Here is a 27,617-nt window from a genome sequence, read left to right as displayed (position 1 = left end):
GGAATGGGTCTATAGCTTCAGGGAGTGGCAGGATCAAGAGGGTTTTTGATATACTTTAGAACAAAGTGACATTTGAGCAATTTTGCAGGTTAATGGGAAGGTACCACAGAGAGGGAGAGATTGAAGGCCTATGGGGGAGGGGATGATTGATGAAGGAAGGTCACAGAGGATGGGGGTGGGTTCAGATCAAAGGTACAAGTAGAAGAGTTGGCTTTCTCAAGGTGGAGGCCACCTTTTCCTTTGAGCTTGAGAACAACAGGAAAGGAAGGGGGAGGATACTGTAATGCTTAGAAGAGGAGGATCTGGAGGGTTGAAGAAGAGGAAGGAGAAAGTTTGGAATAGCTGTTGGGAATATGACAGAGAGTCAGCAAGAGATGAATAAAAGCATTGCCATGCAGGTGTGAGGACATAATGAAGTAGCATAAATGTGTGGTGGATATACTCAGCAGGATTTCCTGATTCCTTCCAGCAGTGTCTGGCACCAAGAGAGTGCTTCGCAGACAATATTTTGGTGGCAAAACTCTTCACTTTCACCAAAGCCCTTTCATTACAGTCTAAAATACTTTAAAATATTTGGGATTTCATCAATGTGAGCCATTCCTTCATCAGTGTAGATGGCAAATCCTCCATGCCTCAGGGTGGTGACTGTTTATTTTTTATGAGGTGTAATGGCCAAAAACATTCCCCACCATTCTGTTGATGAGTTTCTTGGTATAGCTAGGCCAGCCCCTGGATGATAGACACGAATGGCTGTGACACTGCTAACCTTGCTGACAGGATGGAACCTGCCAGTACTGACATTCTATTTCTGTCATCTTCGAGAATCCGGTGTCCTCTCTAGCTATGATCGTGTACTCATGTATTAAAAAGCATATCTACAGTAAAAAAGCTGATTAAAAAATCAAGCAGTGAAACCTATCTGACCAACTCTTAGTTATCTTCCAAATATCCAAGGGGCTGGCATGTGTAAGAGGGATTCGATTTGTTCTGTTTGGCCCCAGAGGGCAGAGCTAGGAACTAGGAGTGGGACTTACAAAGAGGAAAATTTAGACTTGATGTGAGGAAAAACTTCCTAACAACGAGAGCTACCCAGAAGAGGCTGGCTGCCTTAGGAGGTGATGGCCTCCCTCTCACCGGAGGCCTTTAAGCAAAGGCTTTTTATAGATGGGGATCCTATTTAAGTACACATTGGACTAGGTGAGCTTGGAGGTCCCTAACAACTCTGATATTCTGTGTTCAAAAAATTCTTTGAGCCTGGAAAGACTTACATGAACTGACGCAAAGTGAAGTGAGTAAACCAGAACAACATTGTAGGCAGTAACAACGGTGTCAGTATCGTACTATGGTCGTTTGTGAATGACTTAGCTATTCTCAGAAATACAATGATCCAAGACAATTCTGAAAGGCTTATGAAGAAAAATGCTATCCACTGCCAGAGAAAGAACTGATGGAGTCTGAATGTAGATCAAAGAATAGGGTTTTTTTTTAAACTTTATTTATTTATTTTTTTGGTCTGTATTTTCTTTTGTAACATAGCTAATATGGAAATATATTTTGCATGATGGCACATATATAATCTATATCAAATTGCTTGCCTTCTCAAGGAGGAGGGAGAGAATTTGAAACTCAAAATTTAAAAAAAAGAATGTTAAAAATTGTTTTTATTGTAATTTGAAAAAATGAAATATGAAAATTTTCACATAAAAAAGTTCTTTGATTTTCATTTGTGTGAAACTTTGCTTTGGCAGCTGGCTCTGAAGGTAAAGTACAGAGATTTCTGGAACCCATTAGTGAAGCTGGAATGTCCTTTGGCTAAGCAGTCAATATGGAGCATAAAGATTTCTCACTTCCTTGCAATTACCCATGCAGTGACACTGTTGCTTTTAAGGTCTCAGGAGCTAATTTTCAAACCCTTCTTTCTGACTTGTTCTTATATGAGCTTGGGTCTACATTCATGGATGCCAACAATTTGTAAGTAAAAGGATCAGGTATTCATGACCATTTTGAGACTTGAGTTTCTGTCGATCAAACATATTCCCCTATGGGAATTGTTACATTGGAGGAAGGAGGCGGGTAGTGGCTTCAAGCTTCTGCTGGTCCAAGTTTCTCTTCAAAAATAAAAAGCCAAGTCTATTGAAATGAAAATTCTGCTCAGTAAGGGGCCATGCAACAAACAATTTTTACTGGCTAAAGGCCAGCTGTGGATTTGAAGCTCACCGTGGTATAGTGGATAGAGTGCTGAGTTGAGTCAGGAAGACATCTTCCTGAGTTCAAATCTGGCTTCAGGCATTTTCTAACTATATGACCCTGGGCAAGTCACTTAACTATTTGCCTCAGTTTCCTCATCTGTAAGATGAGCTAGAGAAAGAAAGAAATGGCAAACCACTCTAGTATCTTAGCCAAGAGAACCGTAAATGGAGTCATGAAGAATTGGACACCACTAAACAACAACTGAATGATATGCTCATTGCAGGGACACAGGGTAGGGGGGAGAGGGCAGTATTTCTGGAAACCACAGCCATACGTGGAAAGAAACCTCAGATTTAAGGGTTGACAGCTTAATAAATTCCCTTTAATGGTAGAATCAAGACAGATTTATTGACAAAGTCTAAAAATCTATAAAATGAATACCATAATACTTTCCATATACCATTGGTATAATGAAAAAGTTGTAAAGCATATTCCGAGTTTTCTTTGAAAGAAAGCTGCTATATGATTAGAAATTGATAGTATTATTACCTTTCTCCATTCTCTTTCCTTTCCCCCATCTCCACCAGTTTCCAGGGCAAGTAGATCAAAACTTATCACTTTCCTCGAGCACTCTGTCTCACAAGAAATCAGAAGGAAATTCAAGGGCTCCTAGCAGTAACCATTGTCTACACCTTTCCTGTGACATGCTGTTAGGTTTCAGAAAAAACCATTAGCACTAGCTGATGAACTAGAGCAATGGCAGCATAAAATAAGTGGAGAGAAGGCTTAGATAATGAGCTCTCTCTGGCAGTAGGCTTGCTAGACTCATCTGATTTGGGAATTTCACTGCTTTAGAAGCATGGTATAGTTTAATTATTGTTTTATCATTTACTGAGCACCAAAGTCCATTAGATGCTGTTGGAAGATATATAGTTGTTTTCCCTTGGACTCCATGAGTAGAATTATTAAAGTAATTTCTATCGTTTTTTTAGCTGCAAGGTATGTCAGTCTTAATTATAGGTTATTATACACCCATCTTAATCTGGAACTTCTGGAGGGCAGGGATGGTGTCGATTAACTTGGCTTTTTATAGCAGTTCATCTTTCTTCCTTTACTGATTTTTCATCACACATTTCTGTCACTTGGGCAACATATTACAATATGTGTGTGTATGTACATATATTTGCTTTTCTCTCCTCTACTATTGGTTGATCAACAAATAAACGTACCTATTGTGCATCTCTATGTGCCTAGCATTGTGCTAGAGAGTATAGGAGAAATGCCTTTATGTAAATGACTCTTAAATTTGTATTCTCAGCTCTGACTTCCTCCCTAAGATGTCCTATATCTTCACCTGACCTATCAATCTTTCCTCTTATTGCTTCCAAATGCAACATGTGTAAAACAAATTCATTCCCTTTTCCCCAAACTGGCTCCTACTCCTGACTTTACTATTTCTCTCAGTGCTAAAATCGTACTCCTAATCACCAAATCCAAAGCCTCAGAGTAATCTTGATTAACATCATCATTATTAATCTCAACACCTTCCATTTATTACATAACATCATAACACCTTCCAACTTTACACTTTATCTGAAATCAATGTGACCATAGTCAAGATAGATGATGGAGGACAAGACAGGAAGCTGCTAGAATTAATGGAAAACTCATTGTATACAGCAGAGTTTGCAAAGTACCTTGGTTGGCACCTTGCAACGTTGTGAAGTAGGCAGGGCACGTGTAGACAACCCCATTGAAGAATACTGAGGCTCCAAGATGTTGTGATTTGCCTAGGGTTAAATAGCTAGCAAAGGTTATAGCTGGAAGTTAAACTCAGTGCTCTTTACACTATTCCATATGACTTCTCTTTGAAACTATTTTGGCTAGGCGTGGTAGCACACATGTATAATCTTTGCTGTAGGGGATCCTGAGGCTGAGGATCATTTGAGTCTGGGACTTTACTGTGTATCCACGTGTATCCACATGTACTCACACTAAACCCAGAAGCAATTAGGTGAGCCCTTGCGGCTGGGGGGATCACCAGACTGACTAAGAAGGAATGAACTGGTCCAGGTCAGATAGGGGGCAGCTAAAATCTCCCATGCCAGTCAGAAGTGGGATTGGTCTGTGAGTGGCAGCAACATTTCAGCTTGGGTGAGACCCAGTCTCCAAAAGAAAAAAAAAAGAAAAAAAAGAAAAATTACTTTGCATAATAGCATGTCTTAGTGCCTGGAGGGTCAGCCTTGGAGCCAGGAAGACCTTGGTTCAAGTCCTGAATCTGACATTTACTATCATGTGACCATGGCCAAGTCATTTACCTCTTAATGTTACAGACGAGTGTTCTAAGACTAGAAGTTATCTAAAGTATATTGGTGGAGGAAGTTAGCACACTAATGAAATCACAGGTCAAGACCCCATCCTTCATAAACGAGGAGACAAGCCAAATGATGTCATATTTACTTCCTTGTGTGTCTGTCAGGTTCCTCCAAGTGAATGCCCAGTGCCTTGCACATAGTCTGCATTTAATAAATGTTATTGAATTGAATTGAATATGTCAACAGCAACCTAGAAAGTTAATGCAAAATCAGATTTTTGTTGATAAGCCTGATATCCAGGATTAGGAAGGTGATTTTCCCATTGTACTTTGCTCTGGTAAAACCCTATTTGGAATCTGTGAGATGGCATTTTTTTTTTAAAAAAGGAACTTAATAAAGTAATGGTAAGGGAATAAATAATTATGAAGTGCCTACTATGAGCCAGGTACTGTGCTTTACAAATATTATTTCATTTGTTCCTGGACATAAACAGAAGTCAACCAGGATCATTAAGAGCTTCATGCCATATGAGGATCCACTGAAGGAATTAGAAATGTTTTGCCTGAAGGGAAGACTTGGGCTGAGGGAGGGGAGAGGATAGCTTTCTTCAAGTATTTGAAGGATCATCAGGAGTAAGAGGAAATAAGTCTATTTCTATAGTTTTGCTTAGTCCCGGAAAGTAGAGCTCAGAGTAACTAGTTAGAAGCTCAAAAGAGTCAGATTTCACTTTGATATAAGGGAAAACTTCCTATCAGTCTGTTATTGCTGTCGGTCAGTTGTTTTCAGTTGTTTCTGACTTTTCACAACCCTATTTGGTGTTTTCTTGGCAAAGATACTAGAGTGGTTTGCTGTTTCCTCCTCCAGCTCATTTTATAGATGAGAAAACTGAGGCAGACAGGAGTAAGTGACTTGTCCAGGGTCACACAGCTAGTAAACTAGTAAGCTATATAAGGAAAAACTTCCTACCAATTAGAAACAGAATGGGGAGACTAGTTAGGAACAGAATTGCCCATGAGTTAGTGAGTTCCATCTCCCTAGAGGACTTCTAGTTAAAGCTGGATGACTACCATCCTTGGAAAGTACACTGAAGATGGCAATGTATATACTTATATGTGGGCATATGCAGAAATATATGCTGTCTCCTTCAATAGAATATCAGTTTCCTGAAGGCAAGAATGACTTCTTTTTTTTTTTGTCTTTGTATCTCCAGTGCTTCCTACGTAGTATGCACTTAATAAATGTTTATTGATGGATTGACCCCCTCCAACTCCTTCAACCTCATATCCAATTAGTCACATGGTCCTCTTTATTCTTCTTTTGTTAGGTCTTTCACATATGCCTCTTATCATCTATTCCCAGTGCTACCACCCAAGCTCATAGGAATGTAAGATCTCAGGGCTAGAAGAGGTCGCCAGATCCATCATGACTATTTTATAGAAGAGGAAACTGAAGCCCACAATGATGCAGTTGCCCAGTGGTGCAATGACTGGTTTAAGGTCATATAACTCATGAAGGAACCATGACTAGATTTTCATTTCTTCTTATTCTTAGGTATTGTTTCCCACTCTATCTTGCTTTCTTTTCTGATTCTTAACTTGATTCATTGTCTCTTTCGGTAATGTTATCTCCTTTTTAGCAATAGGCAATAAGGTAATTCATCTCAAAAAATGGCTAACTCTTGTACATTTGAAGGTATTAGGTAGTAATTTAGTTTAGTTCAGTAATGGTGCTTATTGCTGCACTAAAAATTAGACTGTATATTAACTGTGCTATCAGAAATGACAAATGTGATAAATAGAGAGGAGCATGGAAAGATCTCTATGAACTGACGCAAACAACCAAGAAAACAATCTGCACAGTGACTACAACAATGGAAGTGGAAAGAACAATGACACACCAAAAAATCAAAAGCGAACATTGTGAAATCATAAGAGCAAGCATAGCTCAAAAGAAGGAAAATGAGAAGACACTCCCATCATTCCACAGTGTTAGGCTGATTTTTCCCTTTCTTTTTTTGTCTTTAAAAATACTATTTGTTATATGAGATGGCTCATTGATAGCAGGAGAGTGAGGAAGACCAGGGAAAACCACAGCAATGTTAAAAAAAAATCAACCCAAAACATCAATAAGAACTTTCATTTTTTTTTTAAAGTTAACAGTACCTATATAAATATCTGCTGGTAGGTAGTAACTTATTCATATGGCAACAGAGGGAGACTAGAAATAAGAATGTAATTTTACCTTTTGACTTGGGAATATCTGGTTTCTTTATAAGAGACATGTAGTTAAAATATAAAATGGATCAGGTGGCCTTATAGTTTTGAAAAATAAGTTGGTCTACTATAATTTGCTTATAATAAAGTATTACTACTAAGGAAAGGAGATCTGTTCAGTAACCACATAGTCTTTTCCCTCCCTCTAGGCTAACCCCAAAATGAAAGAAATCTTTAGAACCTAATGCAGGTATTAAGGTTGTGTACCCCTGCTATTTAAAAAGCTGAAATGTCCCTTCCCTAGTCCCTTTGCATACCACATGTAACTGACTTAACTGTAGGGAATTTTTGAGACCAAGAATGCCTGCCACTAACATCCTTTCAGAAAGACAAGATTTTGGAAGGGAACTATGTGTCTGATATTTCTCTTTACTAATGAGCTGGTGTGCAATGGGGCAAAATCCGTGGAGGGGTTTTTTTGTGTTTTTTTTTTTTAAAGTAGGCATTTGGGCCCTTCAAACCTCATCAACTGAATTTTATCTCGGATATCATCCAGGCTTATCTTGAATAGGAACATGCTCAGGGCTCAAGTGGTTTAAGACTTGGAGAGGATTTTCACTCACCAGGAGGCTGATTAAGCTGATTATTTGCTGTCCTAAAGTCTTCAGGTGCTTATTGACCTGAGCTAAACTTGAAAACATTTAAGGGAGAAAAGGAATGTGCTCCAAATTGTCAACCCCAAGGATGCAAAGCCACTTTCTCAAGGAAATTTGATGACCAAATTAGTTGGGAGCTATTCTATTTGGAGCCTGAGCCAAGTCCATAGTTGAGAAATTGAAAATCTTTTTTTTTCCCCAAGCTTTGTTGCTGGGATGTTTGATCAGGGTGCTCCAAATTTCCTATCTTCCCCCGAGGCTGGTGGGCACCCATCGGCGCATTTAGAGAAACTCGGGAATGTTTTCACACTTGGTTAAATGTCCATTTATTTTCCCTGGATCTCCAGTGAGAAATGAGTTTTGTGCATACCTTTCCATCAAATGCTTGAACTCTCTGAGGACTCATACTGCAACTGGTCCTAGAGTGGACCAGCCCTGAAGTTGAAGTTTTTTCAGTACCACAAAGATCTTGATTATTGCCAAGAAAAACAGTACAACAGCTGCATCTTTGCTGTATTACAGACTTCATGATAATGTTTTAAAATGACCTTTGATGGCAAAAGATGGGACTGAAGTGAGGTTTGGGACTTCAGATTGGGAGGTGGCCAGCCTCCAATTTATTTCTTCCTTGCTCCACTGTTGTAATTTGTCTCAACTTTCTCCAACCCCCACTCCCAATTTCCTCCTTGACAAAAGGAATTACCTTAATTTTCTCCACAGAAATGACAAAGATCCCACACTTACTAGGAAATGTGGGTGGAAGAGTTAATGGTAAGTCACTACTCAGATAAGCCATTCTATTGTTGTTATTAGCATGTTATTCACAAAGCTGCATTATTGAAGGAGAATTGTATAATTAGGATATGTAAGTGTTCTGATTGGTCAAGAAAATCCATCTATGTTAAAAATAGGGGCTCATCATGAATGGTAGTATGCTGGTATAAATTCCCATTATGTATTCTTGCCAAGCTCCACTCTTTTAAAAAAAATATTTATTTATTCCTGGTCATTTTAAGTATGTGTCTGTCTTTTCATCATCCCATGAGGTATCTGATCAATCAAAAGATATTTTTCTATACTGTATCCTGAAGGGCATATTTCCCTATCTCTTCTGCAAATTCTGTATTTTTTCAACCCAAGGAGAGGTCAGAGATGACATGTGGAATTTTAGCAGCCAAGATAAACAAATTTCTATCAAACCAAAATATTTTGTGGCACTAGCAGACCTCCTCAGCTTACTGGGAGGTTTGCTGAGAGGCAGAGGGAATGGAAAATGAAATTAGCCAAGGGATTTCTAGCTTGAGATTTTGCCAGTTCTCCTTTGTATTGAGTACTACGGGGCAGGCGTTTTCAGCTGAGAATCAATATACAGTACCTTCCTTTAAATTATTCCCCTACTTAATCCTCTGTACACAGTATGTGATACCCTGTGTATATTTTCCTTATCTCAAGCCTTGTGGTATTGTCCCTTGGCAGAAAGGAAATGGTGAAACAATTGTCCTTTTACACATGTGTTAACCCAAGGCTATTCACATTTATTGTAATAGAAAGGGGATACCTTCATGGCACTTCCCCACATTCATTTGGGGGCTGTTCGGTGGGATAAAGCTGGTACCCTCAGTATCAGGCTAGGGGCATCAGTGAATAGATGTCTTCTTTAGGACACTTAGGTCCTTGTAAGATCAATATAAGTAAACAAACTGGAAAATCCCAGGGTCAAGGAAAGCCTTCTCCAGAGTCGAGATCTCACACGTAATTGGTGTCCAGATTCTCCCCAGCCACAGGATGATTATATGTTACTTATATCCAAAGGTGGAATGAAACTGGAATGGAAATGGAAGAAATCTGAGTGCCTGTGTCCAGGAGTTTTGCAGGGGAGTTGCCAGTAATTCATATTCCAGGCAAAGGAAGCTCCTTGGCTCATCCTTTCAAGATACTCCAATTTAATTGAGGGAGAAAGGTCATGGTTTTCTCCATTTGGTGCAATCCAGCGCAGATGTAAGGTTCCTGTTTGTCTTCATTCGGCACTAGCACAGCCCTTTCCCTATAGCCCCAGGTCACAGAACTCTTGGTTTCTGGCCTGGCTGGTTTTGACATATCTACTTCCCTACTTGTTTGTGGAATTGTTGGAAATGTTCTGAGAGGCAATTGTTTGTCATTATTTCTTTTATTATTTTACCCTCACACAGAGCTTTTTCTCTGAGGAGCTTTAGGGAGGCACACTACAATTAAAGGGCTTAATTAGGAGCTCAATTATACCTTGCCAGGCCAGTGATCTGTGAGGTGAATTGTTGAGACTTGTTGACATGTGACAAGGAGAAAGGCAACCAGGGGCAACTGGAAGCAACAGGGAAGAGAAGGAGCTGCAGGAATAGTAGGAGGATTTGGGAAGGGGGAAGAATTGCTAAGTAGCCAAAGGGTCATTGACAGGGCAGAATGTAGTCAGGAGGCCCATTCAGGAGTGAGAGGAAGGAAAGAACCCAGGGAGATCTGGGAAAGTCACCAGGAAACTCATTTGCTAAACCTCTGTGGGTTCCGGCCAAGTAAGGGACATTATATAGTCTTAAGGAGGATCCCATTTTTTTCCCCCAATGACCTGAATTTCTTTTTTAGGTTCTGTGATGGAGTAATACATAGTAGCTGAAGGACAAGATCAATACTGATTATACACAACTGTTTAGATCATACTTTGATAGCTCAAACATGTATAATCATCACACAAATATATAAATTAGACATATTGCATTCAAGAATATTGAACCACAGAAGGACTTAAATATGTGGATAATGAAAATATACCACAAAAGAGGAACAAATTCAAGTCTGTTGATTTAAAACTACAAGACACAGAATGACCTTTGGAGGCCAAGCTAAGCCCTGGAAATGGAAGGAAGTTGCAGAGAGGCTCATGTAAAAATAATTATTTGGTCTTAATCTCTCTCCTGAACTTACATCCTGCACCTCCAACTACGTGGTTGGCAGACACTTCTACCTGGTTGTCCCAAAGGTAACTCAAGCTCCTTGTTCTGGCCCCCCCCATTACATCGTTGCTCCAAACTTCCTGATTTACGTTGAGGCACCATCCTTCCTGACACTCAGGGCCACAATTTTGGCACCATCTTTAACTCTCCCCTCTCACTCAACCTCCATATCCAGTCAGTTGCCAAATCTTGTTGATTCTGTCTATGAAAAATTTCTTGCATCTGTTTCCTTCTCTCTTTCTGACACAACCTTTTCCTTAGTTAAGACTCTTATAACCTTTCACCTGGACCATTGCAATCACAAATTAATTGATTTCCCTACCTCAGCCCTCTGCCATTTCAAATCCATCTTCCACAAAGCTGCCGAACAGAGGTTACTAAACCACAGAGTTCGCCATGTGACTGCCTCCTGCCACATTAAAATAAAATGGTTCCCCATTGCCTCTAGACTAGAATACAAACTTCTCAGACTGGTATTTCAAGCCTTCTACAGTCTAGTTCCCAACTACATAGGCAGATGCTTGGAGTGCTGGACTTCGAAGGATAGCTTGAGCTCAGATCTTGTCTCAGATACTTCCTAGCTGTGTGATCCTAGGCAAGTCACTTCAAACTCTATTTGCTTCATTTTTCTCCTCTGCGAAATGGATATAATAACACCTACCTCTCAGGGTTGTTGTAAGGATCAAATGAGATAATGTTTGTAAAGTGCTTAGCACAGTGCCAGGCATATTGCAGACACCATATAAATGCTTGTTCTCTTCCCCTCCCTTACTTCCATGATCTTGAGAAAATAATTTCCTTGCTGTGAACCTCAATTTACTTATTGGTAAAATGGTACTAATAATATTTGCGCAACTCATGTTATGCATAGGGTTGGGACACACTTTGGAAATTATAAAATGCTGTAGGAAGGAGACCTTTTATTAGTGTGTCACAAATTCATCAGGGCCTATTGAAGAGATAGGGGAGTGGGGCTACTGCCCTCCTCTGTATCCTTTGGGATTCCATTTCTTCTTGCTCTGGCTCTTCCTGGGCCAATCCTGTTTGAGGAATTGTATTTTCCTTCCAGCTTTCAAGCTAGGTAGGTGTCACCTGGGTCCATAGACTTGTTAATCCCTGAGCTTGGAGCAGGCCTAGACTTGTCTGCATTCTCTGTTGCCTTTACATTTGACATTTTTGGCACAATGGAAACTTTCAAGCTTTCAAGGCAAGGATCATGTTGAGGAAAGCAGATTATTAAATTTTATGTGCAATAGGTGCCTTGACTCTCTAAAATTGGCTTTCATGCCTTGCTTGAATTTGGTGCTAGGCTTTGTTGGAAGCTTGGGTTATAACTCTTCAGGAAGCCTTCTCGCTTCCCAACCACACACTCATGTCAAGTGAAATCCTAATGGCTGCCACGAAAACTCTGTTTTCAATGCCTGCAAGCATTTTTCTCTTTCAAAGCTTTCACCATGTTAATCATTTTGCTTAAAAAAAAAAACCCACTACCCAGTCCCCTTCAGCCAATGAGACTAAACAATGTTAACTGCTAGCTCAGAGTTGGTCTTCAGCCAGTTGTATTAATATTTCTATATTCTTTACAACTGTATCTGCTGTAAGCCTTAACTTGTATAACCACGGCCATTAGTTTTGCTGAAAATTTAAGGTCTAGGCTGAGGAATGAGGACAATGTAGGCACGATGTTTAAATTACATCAGAAACCTAGGAAAGGAGAAATTAGAAGAGGCAGTAGAGAGACTGATGGATTTGGGAGTCAGAAAGAGCTGAGATTTACCTCAAGCACTTATTTCAGATAATAACCCAGGGCAAATGATTTAACCCTTCAGTGTCAGTTTCCTCATCTGTAAAATGGGGATAGTTGGGGCAGCTAGGTGGTGCAGTGGATAGAATGCCGGCCCTGAAGTCAGGAGGACCTGAGTTCAAATATGGCCTCAGATCAAACACTTGACACTTACTAGCTGTATGACTCTGGGCAAGTCACTTAACCCCAATTGCCTAAAAAAAAAAAACCCAAGAAACCAAAACAAAACAAAATGGGGATAGTTATTGCACCTACCTCACAGGACTTTTGTGAGGAGTAAATAAGATAATACAGGTAAAGCACTTTGGACACTTCAGAGCACTATACAAATGTTATCTAGTATCATTATTCTATGTTTTCTTATAATTCTATATGTATTACTTACAAAATCACACTGCTCATTCATTTGAAATGAGAGACTCAAATTATATGCCTGTAGCAAGAGAAAGCAGTGTGGTATCATAGCTAGAATACTGGCCCTGCAGTCAGGAAGACTCAGCTTCAGATCCTACCTCATGCTACCTGGGCAAGTTACAACCTCTGTCTCAGTTTCCTCAACTATAAAATGGGGATATGAATACCTGTAGTACCTACCTTGCAGGGTTGTTGTGAGGATCAAATGAGATAGTGTATAAAAGTATATTTTACAAACTTTAAAATGTTATATTTATGAGGTCTGATTTCTCCCTTCTGTTGTGTCTCTCACTCTCCTTCTTCACTGTTTCTCGCCTTCTAATGTAGAGTAGTACCGATGTCTAAGACTGAATAGCAAAATGGAATTTCACTCCCTCAAAAATTCTCTTCTTTTTCTTTTTCTTTTTCTTTTTTTTTTTTTCAGAAAAACTAGGTAATTGTTTCTCCCCTCCCCAACCAAGTAGCCTTGGTCACTTTGCGGTTAATTTTATTTCTATTTTTTACAGATGGACAGGCATGGGTAGATTGAGCTCTCCATCACTGAAGGGAATACTGACATTGATGACCTCACAGATTCTTTAGAGTTTTGAATTGTACGTTGGACAACGTTATAAGTTAAATGATGCGTAGCTTTGAGGAGCTTTAGATGCCATCTAATTCTTCCTCTTCATTTCACTCAGGAAGAAACCGATCCCCAGAGGCATAGTGAGATCAGACTGCTAGTGTGTGGAAGAGCTGAAGTTGGTTCCCACTGACTTGGAGTCCCCTGACTCCAAATCCAGTATTCATCCTATACCATGCCTCTTTTAACTCATTGTCCAGCTCTTTGCTTCTTATTCCCTCAATTTATTTTATTTTTCAATTAATAAGCTTTTAATTTTCTCCCACCCCTCCCAATTTTAAAAGAAAAAAATAACCTTTGTGATAGCCCAGTTAGTGATGAACAATTTACTTCCAACAAAGGATCGATCTGCAAATACTATCAAAAATCATTTCTGGGGAGCAAAAGAAAACCAACAAGGAAACAAAGAAATGCTGGGCATCTTTGACAACAATGTATATTACTTCCTATGTAGGTTTTCTTGAAATGGAAATGTATTGTTTTATATTGAATCATTTCTTATGGTCTGCTATGTACATAGCAGTTTTTTTTCTTTTCTCATTTTGTATTTAAGTTTAGAATTAAAAAAAATATGAAAAACCTCAAAAACAATATTTCTTGGGAAATAGTTCCATCTTTGGTAATAAAGCCATCTTTTACAAAAATGCATGTCCATTCACCAGTGACTTTCCTCTTAGATATTTTCAATATGACAGCATCACTCTTTAGGAATTATGTGACTTTAAGAAAAGATCAGACAGTTTGAGGATGAAAGAACCAGTGACTGTGGCTCTGGACACATCTATCTTCCTCTAGTTTTGGGTGGAAATGGTTGTAGTGAATCCCATAATGGAGAGAACACATTTTGTTCAGGCATTCTTCCCATTTCCTCCCACTCACCAGCTTGCAGATACTTATGTATGTCCATTAAACAGCTGACTCATTAGAAACAGAATTCAATTTAGGAAACATTTGTTGGGCACCTATCATGTGCAAAGCATCTCTGCAACATTTCTCAAATTTGTCCTATTCCCTTATTCCCATAACTACCACACTGGAAAAAAAAACCCAACACCATTATCACTCCACTTGGCTGCTGCAATAGACTTCTAACAGGTTTTTCCCACCTTTCTACACTCTTTCCTCTACTCTCTTCTTTATACCACTATAAGGTTAATTTCTCTTCCACAGAGAGCTATTCATATCGTTTCTCTGCTCAAAAATATTCAGTGGAACCCTATTACCACTCAAATAAAGGACAACCTCCTCTACCTGGCATTCAAAGACTTACAGAAGTTGGTGCCATTCTAGTGTTCCAATCTTAGTTCTAGTAGTTAAGATTGGAGCTTTGACATGCTCCATGCTCTAGCCAAGGACCACTCTATTCCCCAAACAGTACACTCACACCTCTATTCCTTTGCTCTGCTCAGGCTGTCTCTGGAAAGTTACCTCTCCCTGTCTTTGCCTATCGAATTCCTACTATTCCTTAAAGCCCAACTCAAATGCTACCAGTTCCTAGAAGTCTCCCGCGATTTGCCCGGTTGATAAGACCTTCCCCTCCAGACTTAACATTAATCTTTCTAATGTAATTATCAGGAGATAGTGTGTTGGCACTTAATTTACTGCAGCTAGTGCCTCTGACCCCTCTATCCCAGAATCAGGCTGTTATATCTCTTCCTAAGGGTTCTAGGTGTACTCCAAAGAGTTTGGGCCATCTCTTCTCCAATTCTATTAGCTTAAGCCCTGACCAGTTCTTCCTTCTTTTAGCTGCCAGTGACTAAAACACTAGTTCCATCACACTGCTAAACATCAATTAGCTTTTATGAAGGGATATTTATTTAGAAAATATAACAAGAATACAAGTAAAAACATTCCCCTTCCCCTCCAAAACACCCCCAAAACTTTGGGTGTTCACTCTTTCCTATTGTACTGCATATACAGTTCTCTTATATCTCTGTGTGACCGTGGAGTCCCTGGGATGAGTGGGTTCAGACTAATGAGTTTCTAGATGACGTTGGTCCCATGAAATTCACATGGCATTGTGGCATGAGAGCTGGATGAATCTTCGTCTCATCATTTGGGACCACTGAGCCGGGTCCTGAATGTCTACCTCAAAGTTTACTCCTTTTTCTTCAGTGCACTCATGCTGGATTGGCAGCAAAACCTGGACACTGAGATGCCAAGTCACCCAGACACTTATTCTTCTGACCTTTTGAAGCTCACAAAGTTAGAATCTAAGAGCCTTTTTACCTAAAACAGAAAAGAAGACATGCAGAAGCAAAAGACCAAGACCCATTTCACAGAGTCACACTTCAGCCTTGGTGGGGAAAATCCAAGGTCTCCATTAGAACCCATCAATGAAAGAGAGCAGCCAAAGAGAATGGCTGAGCCTGACTAAGACCTCTGGAGAGGACATCCAGTTCCATTTCCACAAATGCAGCCAATTAAAGAAGTTGCCATTTATATGATGGTTAGCAGACTGCAACTAGTTGCAGGATATTTGCTTTTATCCTACAGTTTCTCCAACGTACTTTGCACATCATCACAGATTTCTCAGAAGTGTCTTCTCCAATCTTTCCATATGGGAAACAACTCTCAGAGTTGTCCTGTGTGTGTGCCAGGCTCAATAACAGAAACAACACGGAAGGGAAGAGCCCCAGGACCTCATGAGGATAGGCCTCAGTCATTTTAGAGCCTCACCATTTCTTTCTGTTTTAAAGGCAATTAATATGGAGGCTAGGAAGGAAGGAAGGATAGAAGGAAAGATGGAAGGAGGGAAAGTTGGAAGGAGGGAAGGGAGGAAGGAAAGGAGGAAGGAAGGCAGGGAGGGAAGAAGGAAGGAGGGAAGAAGGAAGGGAGGGAGGAAGAAAGGAAGGAGAGAAGGAAGGAAGGAAAGAAGGAAGAAAGGAAGAAAGGAGGGAGGGAAGGAAGGAAGGAAACAAACAAACATTTATTAAGTGCCTACTATGTGCCAGGCTCTTGAGGTAGTTACTATTGTCACCCTCATATTGCAATTGAAGAAACCACGCATTGATAAAGTGACTTGCCCAGGGTCACACAGCCTATAAATGAATGAGGAGAGATTTGAACCCAAGTCTTCTTGACTCTAGTTTTGTTCTCTATCCACTTTACCACTCTGCCTTCAAGATTGCATTGCAGTAGACACTGAGTACCTACAGGAACATGTCTGTCTCTGCTCTCAATTAGCTCACAATTTAATGTGGAACATAGATCATGTACACAAATGAATCCACCACAAGGCAGAATATGATGAGTGCTAATGGAACATAGTGGAGGGAAAGATGACTTCCTGCTTAAGGGTTAAAGAGCATTTCATGTCAAGGGTGACTATATAAATACTGTGATGGAAGCACTATATACTTTTCAGCTGTTGGGTTGATGATAAAACTGGGACCCAAAAGGACCTCAATTATAACAATGGACTAAATCTAACAAGGGTGGTACTTGCTACATCCAGTGCTTTCTGACTTTTTTCTTAGAGAATGTGTTCTTGATATCTAGGCATGATATTTCTGAATATTCTACAAGCCTCTGGCATTTTTATTTCATAATCCTAAACTTTATTTTCCAACATTCCCTTTTTGCAATCTTTCACGGTTCCCTGTGTTCCACTGAGGTCACCAAGCACTAAAGTGTGTTGACTTAATTAGGATGAGCTTATCAAGGTCTTCTTGGGATTTGTCTACCTCTTCATCCACTGCAATAGATATTGGCACATAAGCTGCTTTTAAAGCCCTTCACAACCTGGCCTCTTCTTACCTTTCCAGTCTTATTAGATTTTACTCTGCTTGCTACTCTCTAGAATCTAGCCATCCTGGCTTATTTGCTGCTCCTTACACTTTCTCCTGACTGTGCATTAGCACTGGCTGTCTCTCATTTCTGAAATGCCGCTCTTCCTCACCTTCAACTCTCAGTTTCCCTGGCTTCCTTCAAAACTCAGCTAACATCATAGGTGTTTCCCATGATCCTTCCCTGTCCCCCTATCCAATAACATTTTCCCTGAAATTATCTTCTGCATACTCCGCATATATCTTGTATGAACTTAGTTATTTACATGTCGTCCTCCCCATTAAAAGGCAAGCTTGTTAAGGGCAAGGACTATTTTTGCCTATCTTTATATGCCCAGCACTGATGCGTGGTGGGGAAGGGAATAAACATTTACGTAGCACCCACTATGTTTAAGATACCATGCTGAGTGCTTTTTGCCAGTACTTTCATCCCATTGATCATTTTATTTGAGTGTTTACATAGCAAACACTTGATTAATATTCCTGTTAATTTCCTTTTTGTTGTTGTTCAGTCATTTTTCAGTCCTGTCTGATTTTTTGTGACCCAATTTGGGGTTTTCTTAGCAGAGATACTGGAGTGGTTTGCCATTTCCTTCTCCAGCTCATATTACAGCTGAGGAAACTGAGGCAAACAGGTTTAAGTGACTTGTCCAGGGTCACACAGCTAGTAAGTATCTGAGGCCAGATCTGAACTCAGGAAGATGAGTCTCCCTGACTCAGTCCCAGTGCTCTATCCACTGAGCCACTTGGCTGTCCCTGTTTATTTCTTTATTTCATTATATCGTCAATTGAGTAAATCAATCAAATTATACTACCCCAAATAAACATCTATATAAAATTCTATGTACTGGTATCTTAACTAGGCAGGAACTTCTTGATGGAATCAGATAATCAAAGGCTTTCCAAATAAGTATAAAAAGGCCTTAATCAACTGAGATGTCTTTGATGAACCATTTGATAAACTGGAATGACATTGACAGTAAAGAGGTGTTTTTGTGTTGGCTTAGAAAAGGTATTGTGAGTCTTCTATAAAATGGTCTACAAAATGTCAGACTAATGCAATACTAGGAAATAGATTCCAGTGAGTGGTAAATCAGGTGAGAACATTGAAGCTAAATTTCCTGAGCAGGAATTGTTTGAGGGGAAGGGGAGGCGATCACTTCATCTTCAGCCTTGGGCTCCTTCCCTCCAAGAGAAGGACCTTGTGAATATTAGCGGTCTAGAAGACTTCTCAGTGGAAGTTTCCTCTACATCAGGAGTCAAGGACAGACTGAATCCATACCCACAGGGTATTATACACTTTGGGGGGTGTTTTTTTTTTACCATCCATTCTTACTATATCACCTTAATCTCCCTTTTAAAAATACTAATTAAATCTAGCTGAATAAATGATATGCATGGTGGGAAGCATACTGAGAGGGGCTCATGATCTGTCCTTAGAACCTTGCAGAAGAGATGTGGCCATTTCTCTGAGGAGTCCAACTCCTCAGTAGGAGTGGAGGATGAGATAGTCACCTTAGAGCATACCCTACTTTGTCATGATCCCTGCAGAGTGTGTTAAGTTCCCCATGAAATCTTGCTTCTTGCTCACTTTGCACAAAAAAACCCCAAACAAACAAAAAAAAACCCAGCTTCTGCATTTGTCTTTCACAGACAAGCTGAAGGGTACCTTTCCATTCCATTCCAACCTCTTAAAGTCATAGGTTTCTTTTAGAGCAAAGTAATGAAGATCCTTTTACCCTTCTTCCTTTTACCTCCTTACTCAGTGTAGTGTATTTTGTGTGTGGCTTCATTTATTGAGGAGTTGATTTTCTACATATCCTGTTTCTCTTCTTTGATGTGGTGGCCTTGAATCTACTCCTCCAACCCCTCTAATCCACTCTGTGATGCTGTTCTTTCCTTCCATCAGCAAGGCCCAGGATTCGGCTCTGTGAAAGATCTAGCTCTGAGCCTTTGGCCTTGATCTCAATCAGCTTCCCAGCGTCTTCTTGGAAATGATCTCAGAGACTTGGCCCTTAGCCCCAGGGCATTCACCTTTCACCACATTCTAAATTCATGTTGAGCCATCAGATCTCCAGATCTTTTCCCCTGAGTCTGCTTGGCTCCCTGGCTTTTCAGAGGTATCTGCCATGTTTGATCTCTGATTACCCTTTCCCCTTCTCTTGCTTCTGTAACTAGTTACACAGTGCTGGCATCCACTTTATCTTTCTTTTCTACTCCCCCCTCCCCTTTTTAACCACAAGTATCTAGACAAGAGTGCATTCTCTGAGGATTTATTTGCAAGGGAAAAGATAATAGACAAATTGATATAGAAGAGTAAGGTAAGTTAGAAGTACATTTGGAGTCAGAGAATCTGAATGTGAATCCCAACTCTGCTACTTAACTACTTATGTGATCTCAGACAAACCACATCACTCTCTGTGCCTCATTTTCCTCATTAATAAATTGAGGGGGTAGAACTAGATGATCTATAAGACTCCTTCTAGTTCAGTGTAGGAGCCTATGAAAATGATCTCGCCTCAGATTTCCCAGGTTATTATCTCCATAAGAATTGTCTGTTTTATTCTAGTTTACTACAGTTCCCTAGGCTAAGTTATGGCTTATTATGGTTCCCAAGCTAGCTTGGTCCATCATCTTCTCCAGGCCAGAAATAACTGGCTACTTTGTGAAACCCACCAGCCAAAACATCTTCTATCAATAAACACCCTCATGTGGGTTTGGCATTTGCCTGGGCCCTCTGAATCAAGGTCATGGGGCCGTTTTCCAGTTCTTGGCTCACTTTCAGGCAATCAGGAAATCTCTTGCTTGACGGTAGATTTTTCTGAGGGAGGACTTCCTGTTCCTGCTCACACTGTGGGTTAATTTTTCTCCTCCTCCCAACTAAAAGAAAATAAATAAATATAAACAGAATTGTCTTCTCAAAAATCAGAATAATTCAATCCAACGCACAAATCCCTTCTGAAATCAGCAACAGGTTCCCTCATCAGTTCTGATTCATCATCACAAACACTTGTGCTCTCAAGTTAGGTACCCTTACACCCAAATGAGCCTGGGGAGAGAACACGCCTTCTTCTTACCCTGTTTTCTAAATTAAAAAAAAAAAAGAAGTATTACTTCTTTTTAGGTTAAAATTTTTTTTTTTAAATACTAAACGCCATGGAGAACAGAAAGGAGAACGTTCCAAAGTTTATAGGAGTCCCAGCCCATTCTGATTTTCCAAGTAGTCTTACAGGAAACTAGGCTTGGCTTTTTTATAGATCCTCCTCCCTTTGTCCAGCTGACCCCTTTACTTCAGGAGATCTTCTCCATCAGCCAGATCATTGTTTGGGTTATGTAACTTCAGTTCTGAGTCTCTAGCCAAAGAATTCATATGGTCAAGCTATAAGGTTTTTTTTAGCCCTTTTAGAATCCATTTTCTGGATACAAAAGCCCTTGACCACCAGTTGAGCCTTCCTGGCTATGGAAATGAGCCTGATACTTCTTCCATGTGAGAGAACTTCAAACACTCAAAAATAGCTCTTATATTTCCCCCAGTCTTCTCTTTTTCAGGTACAGAATCCTGATATGGCATGACCATAATGTCCTTGATCACCATTTCTAAATACTCTCCAATTGATCTCCTGATTTCTAGAGCAAAGGTCTTGAGAATTCATAAGAAAAGAATTACTTGACACCTATGTAACCTTGCTTCTACTCAACCCTGGCATGATTTTGCAGAAGGTCAGACCTGTGCTTTGTATCGCTTATGCTATTCTGAGGAAGATGTGACTCCTGATTGGCTGAGGAAACACTGAGTGCAATGTTATGTACCTATGTAAGAGAGTTCAGTTGATTGCAGACTTGAAAGAGACATTTTGGAAATACATGAATAGAGTGGAACCTCCATGGAGGTGGTCAAGAGAAAGAGCCTTAGACTGGCAATGCTCCTTGATCTCCAGGGCTCACAATTCTAGAAACTACTGGCAGTGAATGTCCTTGGGGGGGGACCATTCTTTTTTTAGAATAACAAGACCCTCAATGCCCTCAAGACCATTGGTCCTCCTCCCAGGATAATCCCCACAGGTATAACTGAAGGGAGAGGTGCTTTCTTATCATCGCCTACATCAATTATTGTTCAACTTAGTCAGTACAAATTTATTAAGTGTCATGTGTCAGGAAGCTGCACTAAGCTGTGGGGATACAAACAGTGGCAAAAGATGGTCTTTGTCCTTAAGGACCTCACAATCAGGGAAGACAACAAACACATATGTACAAATGAACTATATACAGGAAAAATGGGAACAAATTAAAAGAGGTAAGGAACTTGAGTTAAAAGAGGTTGGGAAAGGCTTCCTGTCACAGATGAGATTTTAGTTGGGACTAATAAAGTCTTTAGGCAGAGATGGGTGGAGAATATTCCAGGCATGGGGGAAAGACAAGGGAAATGCCCTGAGTCAAAAGATGGAGGATCTTATCACTGGATTAATGAGTATGTGGTGGGAATAAGGTAAAAAAGACTGGGAAGGGCAGATGGGCCAAGGTTATGAAGGGCTTTGAACACCAAACAGGGTTTAGTATTAGATCCTAGAGGTGATTGGGGACCACTAGGGTTTATTGAGTGTGGGTAGGGGATGGGTTGGTATGTGGGAAGACTTGAGGCAGGCAGACCCACCTGCAGGCTATTGCAGTAATCCAGATGTGAGGTGATGGGGGCCTGTAGTAGACTGGTGGCAGTGTCAGAGGAGAGCAGGGGACATATTCCCAAGATACTGCAAAGGTGAACTAGGTAGGCCTTTGAATCTGGCAATTAAGAGATCATTGGTCATCTTAGAGAGAGAAGGTTCAGTAGAATGATGAGTTCAGAAATTAAACAGTAAAGGTCAAGAAGAGTGAAAGGAGAGAAAGTGGAAGTGCCTGTTGTAGATGGCCTTTTGGGGGAGTTTGGCCACAAAAGGCAGAAGAGATGAACAATAATGAGGATGGAGGGATCAAATGAAAGTTTTTTTGAGGATGAGGGAGGCATGGGCATATTTGTAAGCAGTGCAAAAGAGACAAAAGATAGGGAGAGATTGAAGACAAATGATAGAGGGGGCATCTGTTGGAGTAGATGGGATAGAATGAGATTACTTGCGCAGGTGGCAGGTTGGGTCTTGTAAGGAATAAAGCCATTTTTCCATGTGAGACAGGAGTGAAGGAGGATAGAGTGGTGGAAGGCAACTGAATCTCATGAGATGACAGAGGGAAGAAAGAATTCATGTCAAGTGGTCTCAATTTTTTTTCTGTAAAAATGAGGCAAGACTCTCAGCTGAAAGGGTAGGGGAGAGGTTTGAGGAGGGATGAAAAGGTATGAGTGTTAAGTGACATTAAAAATGATGCGTTACCATCTGTTTTGCCATTTTAACCTAAGGACCTTTCCATCTCACTTTCTTGAGAGCAGGGCCTGTTATGTTTCTATGAGTATAGCTCTTTTACCATAGAACTTTGCACATAATAAACACTCAGTAAATGGTTTTTTTTTTCATTCATTCATCTATGTTTTCCTGGTTTGAGCTATGATCTTTATTCTCAGCCCAGAGCTAATTTACTGTTGCTCATTTTTTGCTATGTCCTAATCTGTAGTTGTCCAATTTGTGTTGGCAGCTCTGCTTGGGTAAATGGATTTAATGATTATCTGCTATTTGTGGTGATGTTTTGGTTAACTGACGTTTAGTGGGAAGGGGCTAAGCTGACTAGCATAAGCTATAGGGCTATCTTCCTTTCTAAAGAGAGAACTGGGATTTGGCTTTATTTTCAAACTAAAATTCATACTCCCAGACTAAAGATATTTGAGGAATGTTAGGAGAGATCTCATTCTAATCCAAAGCCCATCTTGGAAAATGGAGAGGTCTTCCAGCCTCTGGTGATCCTGGACCTTACCTGCACCTTGTCCTACCAAGCTACCAGTGGTGCCAACAGAGCTCATCTCCTACTTCCTTCAAAGGAAGAAGTGTAGCCTCCTTGGAGGCCGAGGGGCCAGATTGGACCTCAGATCATATGTATCCATATGAGCTGCTTCTATATACTTAGCCCCTTACCATTCATACACATACTAATGTATGCAATACATAACATGAAATGTGTCCCTCTAATACTCAGGTAGGGCCAGAGGAGCATAGAGTCAAAGCTGGAAGGGACCTTATTGGTTATCTTGTCCCACTCTTTCATTTTATAGGTGAACATCATAAGGAACAGCAAGGTTAAATGATTTATCCAAAGACTCACAGGTAGCGTTAGATGCAATATTTAAGCTTGGGTCTTTGACTCCAAAACACCATTCTTTCCACTACATGTCATCATATTTGCATCTACTTACCTACTCATGACAAGGGTTTGCTTGGAGGGAGGATAGCAAATGCCTGTATGTCACAGGTATAACTGTATTAGGGACAAACACCAAATCTGACACATTTCCCCCACATAATTCTAGGGCTTTCTCAGAAGTTTCTCCATATCCCTTTCCACCAACACCCCCCGCCCAATATAATTGGTATGACATGGCCCAGAGAATCTAATAAAAAATGAGGAATAAAAAGGTAATCGGGGGAAAGGGCACAGTGGATAGAGCACTGGCCCTGGAGTCAGGAGGACCTGAGTTCAAATCTGGCCTCAGACACATAATACTCAATAGCTGTGTGACTCTGGGCAAGTCACAACCCCAATTGCCCTCACAAAAAAAAAAAGAAAGAAAAGAAATAAGCAAGTAGAGGAAGTAAAGGAGGGCCTTCAAATCACAAGACTCAATAAGAGATACTAAAGAAGCAGGAGATACCCTACCTGGGAGTTGGGGAAAGAGGAGGCACATGGGATTGATTTCACTCCAATTTAACTAGGAGTAGAAAATGAAAACTCCAGCAAGATAAGTAGAAGATACTTCCCACATGATGTGAAGAGCCTTTATTGAATGGGTCTATGGGATCTTGTATAAGGAACAAAAGAAGTAAATAACCCAGGGCTGTTATAATCCTGGAGTCTGAGAAGAGTGATAACACAGTCAACTGAGGCTCTAGCAAATTCCTTCATGATCTCACTGCTTGAGTACTGGACCCTTATCTTGGTGAGAAGAAGCAAGAATATCAGAGAAGTAGAGCCATATAATGATGAGTGATGGGCATTATTTCTTATCAGTGCCATTTATGGAAGTAATGTGGTTATTGGGATGGTATGTATGGATCTCTAGGGGGTGGAAATAATGGGGGCTGGGAGGAGGAGGAAGGAGATCTCAACTTTCTATAGGTTCTGTGTTCTCTTTTGTTTAACTAAAACTTGTTCTCTGTTTAATACTTTTCTAGCCTACGTGCTAATAAGGGGAATTGATCACACTTTAGAGAATATCATACATTGAGGTTCCCAGGTTTAACCTAGGTGAGGGCAAATGAGCTAGAGAGAAATTAGAGGTCCTCAAAGTGATCTGGGTCCTTTGTGTTAGGAGATGGTTTCTGTTACAACAGGTAAATATTTTTCCTACTGTTTGTAACTTCATTGAGTAAAACAGGGACTAAATCATTAGAGGTATGCAGGAACATAGAAAAGGAGGAAGCTTTCTAAACATAATTAAAATGGGACTTGGGGAAATATTTGTGGATTTTAATGATTTCTACTATAACCTGTCATCAATACCATGCTTGAGGAATTTTCTTTAGCTAGACCTAAGATTTTATCAGTATAGGTAGCTCCTTGTAAGAAATTTCCTTGTTTTCTCTTCTAACGGAGATTGGTATCTAATAATCGGCTTAGAAAGTTGTCTGGGTCACTCAGCTGAAATGCCCAGGGTCATACAACATCAGTTTATATCAGAGAGGCACAGTCAAGCAAAATAAATTCCTAAATTGTCCCTGTCCAAATTTGGATGCCTCATTTTGCACTTTAACTTTACCTCCCTCTCAGGAGGTGGATAGTATATTTCATCAGTGGTTCTCAGGAATTATGGTTGGCAATTACATTGATCTTAAGTTCTTAAGCCCTTTTTAGTTTTTTTATTTATGTTATATTGTTAGTACATAACTTATTCTTTAGATTCTGCTTACCATAATTGTTTGTACCATACTAGTCTTACCAGGTTTGTCTGATACACTTCCTTTCATCACCTTTTACAGCATAATAATATTCCATTACATTAATATACCTAATTCATTCAACTGTTGCCCAATTGCTGAGCATGCCTTAGTTTCTAGTTCTTTGCCATTAAAAAAAAAAGAGTTGCTATAAATATTTTTGTACATGTGAGTCCTTTTATTCTTACTTTGATCTTTCTGGGCCTGCTAATGGTTTCACTGGATTAAAGGGTATACATACATTTTAGTGACTTTTGGGGTACAGATTCAAATTGCTTTCCAGAATGGCTGGAACAGTTCATAGCTCTACTACAGTATACTAATATGCCTGTTCTCCATCAATGCCTACAATAATTGTGTTTTTCCTTTCTTATCTTTTTTTTATTTGCAGTCTGGTCAGTATGGAGTAGAACCTCAGAGTCATTTTTAATTTATATTTCTCTAATTATTAGTGATTTGGAGAATTTTTTTTTCACATATCTGTTCATGGTTTAGATTTTTTCCTTTGAGAGCTGCCTGTTTGTATATTTTGAATGCTTATTTATTGGGGGACAGCACTAGTTCTTATTTATCAGAATCCCTTCCTTATATGTTTTGGAAATCAGACCTTTGTCATGGAAATTTGCTGAAAATATTTCCTTTGTTCAACTATTTTCCTTCTAATTTTAACCACATTGATTTTGTACAAAAACTTTTAAATTTTTTTGCAATCAAAATTATCCTTTTTATGATTCTCTCTATGCCTTATTTGGTCATGAATTCTTCCCCTAACTATATATGCAATAAATATTTCTTTCCTGTTTCTCTAATTTGTTTGGGATGTGACCACTTCTATATAGATCACTTATTTATTTGGAACTTATATGAGATGTTGGTCTAAACCTATTTTCTGCCAGACTGCCTTCTAGCTTTTCCAGCAGTTTCTGTCCAGTATTAAGTCCTCAGTCTAGAAGTTGGATTTATCAAACACAATGCTATTATATTCTTTAACTTCTATATATTATCTACCCAATTAGTACCACCTAATCTATGTATATTAACATAATGTCACAACCTTAACACCCATGCACTGAGTCTGTAATTGAATTTTATTATAATTGGGCCTGTTTCTTCATTGCAAAAAAAAAAAAAGTAGAATAACTCCAGCAGAGAAGATAGACTAGCTAAGGGTATTAAAAGCCTAAAAACTCTGTTGATCCTTTTATGTATCATTCCTTTTTCCAACTTGTTCATCTTGAGCCCCAAGTTCCTAATCTATAATGTTAGCTAAATGAATGAGAATCTAAGAAAATGGGCAGTGAGGCTGAAGGGCAAGTATGGTATAATTTTTGCAAATGCAAAAATTTAATTCTACAAGCTTTTATTAAGTACCTACTAAGTGCAAAGAATCATGCTAGGTATTAAGGGAAAAAAAACCAAAAGAAAATAAAAGCCCCCCCTGTTAAGAAGCTGCATTTTACCAATCATATTACGCATCTTTCTCCTTTAAATCTTACTAAATATTTTTATAGGCAAAAAAAATCAAGGGCAGCCTTAAAGGGGAAGATAAGTCACAGAAGAACAACCTGATGGTAAGGGTATAGTTGAAGGGAATTAAAGGAAAAGAGGGAGAGCTTTTCTTAGTGTTGGTGGTGTTTGGGAAGAGGGATGGTATTATGGCTTAGGGTGAGCTTCAGGTACAGGTTTTTGTTTGTTTCTTTAGTTGTTTTTGTTTCTTTTTTTCAGCATTGTCTCGTAGAGCCTTATGCAATATTTGTTGGGCACCCTCCAAGTCACTGTCCAGCTTCCATGAGGAAGAGTGGCCATCACAGGGGAAATATTGGGGATGAGGAAAGGAAGGTGGTGAGGACTGAAAAGACAATTTTTGCAGCTCAAGCTCATGCCTCACTATAAACACAAGAGATGTAAGTTTATGCTGTTAGCTGTTATTTTTGTTGTTATAGCTGCTGTTATCTGATTTAAACATCGAAGGGGATGATTTTATTGAGCTTTTGCTCTGGGGCCTTTTTGAAGCTAAAGACACAACTTTGAAAAAGAGGGGGAGGGGGAAATCCACTAACTAAATACAATTTTCCCAGAGACATCAGGAGCAGATGTTCTATCTCCTGCTTGGAGGGAGAGGGTGGGGATCTCACTAGGGAGCAGTACCCAGAGAGAGTTCTACAGCTTTCTAAATTCAAGAGTTTTCAAGAAATTCCCTGAACTTGGGAGGTCCAGTTGGGGGTGAGTTCGCCTTCATGCTATGAAGAAAGGGATCTTACCACATCTTTTGGCAGGAATATCACTGTGAAATATGGTTTTTTTTCCCTCTCTCATAAAAGTTAAGATGTAAGAGATCATTATCTCTACCAATTAGCCTATTTTTTGAAATATGGGAAAAACCTTTCCAGTTGGCTAAGACATTCTTTGTTATTTGGGTGGAGGGGGAGGTGACTAATCTGCTTCTGTGGGAGTTCTCATTTATAATGAACTCCACAGCATTTATTATTAAGTATTAGAATCCAAGAATGTTAGAGCAGAGGAAAAGCCTGAAAGATCATGCAGGCCAAATTCTTTTCTTTTCTT

At 39.7% G+C, this 27,617-nt stretch overlaps 1 long non-coding RNA gene across 2 annotated transcripts in view; it reads left to right on the top strand.

Moving 5' to 3' along the window:
- LOC144456760 (uncharacterized) overlaps positions 1 to 27,617 on the top strand; it is a 171,006-nt gene that overhangs the window by 5,729 nt on the left and 137,660 nt on the right. For both annotated transcript variants that reach the window (XR_013485837.1, XR_013485840.1), the window contains exon 2: positions 26,778 to 26,956. This is a non-coding gene — a long non-coding RNA (uncharacterized LOC144456760). The remainder of the gene's footprint in view (positions 1 to 26,777; positions 26,957 to 27,617) is intronic.

The sequence above is a fragment of the Phascolarctos cinereus genome, unplaced genomic scaffold, assembly GCF_003287225.1.
Source record: "Phascolarctos cinereus isolate Bilbo 61053 unplaced genomic scaffold, phaCin_HiC Scaffold_1;HRSCAF=81, whole genome shotgun sequence".
NCBI lineage: Eukaryota > Metazoa > Chordata > Mammalia > Diprotodontia > Phascolarctidae > Phascolarctos > Phascolarctos cinereus.
The sequence above is the reverse complement of the archived record's forward strand: the minus strand, read 5'-3'. Positions and strand labels throughout refer to the sequence as shown.